General features: G+C 33.0%; 1 protein-coding gene across 14 annotated transcripts in view; it reads right to left on the reverse strand.

Moving 5' to 3' along the window:
• dgkza (diacylglycerol kinase, zeta a) overlaps positions 1–1,314 on the reverse strand; it is a 109,805-nt gene continuing 108,491 nt past the window's right edge. For all 14 annotated transcript variants that reach the window (XM_058781348.1, XM_058781350.1, XM_058781351.1 and 11 more), the window contains one exon: positions 1–1,314. This exon is cut by the window's right edge and continues 341 nt beyond it. The gene's annotated coding sequence lies outside the window, so the exon portion shown is untranslated.

Raw genomic sequence — 1,314 nt, forward strand, 5'->3', positions numbered from 1 at the left:
TTAAGACATATCACATGTTTATTGAAAGGGTTCAGTGAGTTCAGTGTTTATGGCATATGATGTCATTCATATAATCTCGTTCATCAAGGCTCCTGTCAAACAGCTGTCTGGGTAAAAGGGTGAGATGGATGGATGGATGGATGGATGGATGGATGGTTGGTTTCTTAAACACTCAAACTTTCCAAAGAACATGACTGAGAGTGCTGAAAATGCATTTCCAACAGCAAATGAAGAGCACTAAAGATGCTAGTGTGTTCACCCAAACACAGTGTGTTACTTATTTACAATATAAATATGCATACATACTGTATAATTACATTGTAAAGAACTTTGAAATCAGTGGGTCATATCATTAATGAAGTAGTAACTCTCTGGTAAGAGAAGAGTTATAATTGAAATAAGTCATAAATTACTAATATTATTAAATATGTATGCTTTTAAGGCCAAATTAATTTCAATATATAATGATTTAGGAAAATAAATATAAGCATCCTAAAATCTTGAATCTGCATTAAGACATCAGCACTAAAAAAAAAATACGAAACAAAACAATAAACTCTTAACGAGTGTGTTGTTTTATCACAAAGATTTAAGAAAAATGAGCTGAAATCACAGAGAGATCTGTTCTCAACTCCAATAAACCAAAATCTAATTTACAGAGTTTTATAATACAAACATGACAACACGTCTTTTAGAGCTACAAATGATATAAACATCTATTTACTTAAAAATATTGTAGGAAAGAAGCTATATTTTAGTACATCAATTATAAATCCAGAATATAGAATAAAGAAGGCAATCAAAGCTACAGTGCAAATGCCTCTTAAACAGAAAGCTACTCGCATACATTTACAGTACCGAATGTTATTAGAAACAGCACAGAAATCTATGAAAATGCAAAATCCTTCTAATAACACACCTGAAAAATATCTAAATAGCTCTGATACTTCAAATCAAGACCCCAAAAAACATTCCTATCTTTGAACCAACCTGAACACTTTCAGTGCAGGGCAATCTAAAAAGTTACATTATACATTAACAACATATCATTTAATGGCTCTACTGTCTTTTACTGTCGTTAATGCTCAGTCATGACAGAACAATACTGAACCTAGCTGTGGAGGTCAGGGCTACGGTGAATGCTCCAGATACACTTACAGACAGACACCAGCCCATGCATCTTTAAATCCTCATCGTATTCATTTAACATTCAGCATTGTCAAACTAGAAAAGCAAGCTTGATGAGTGCATTAACAGAGGGAAATGCATTCTGTCTCATACATACAAACTCTACAATGTTTTGGCAGTGCAATG

This window comes from Onychostoma macrolepis, chromosome 07 (assembly GCF_012432095.1).
Source record: "Onychostoma macrolepis isolate SWU-2019 chromosome 07, ASM1243209v1, whole genome shotgun sequence".
Classification (NCBI taxonomy): Eukaryota; Metazoa; Chordata; class Actinopteri; order Cypriniformes; family Cyprinidae; genus Onychostoma; species Onychostoma macrolepis.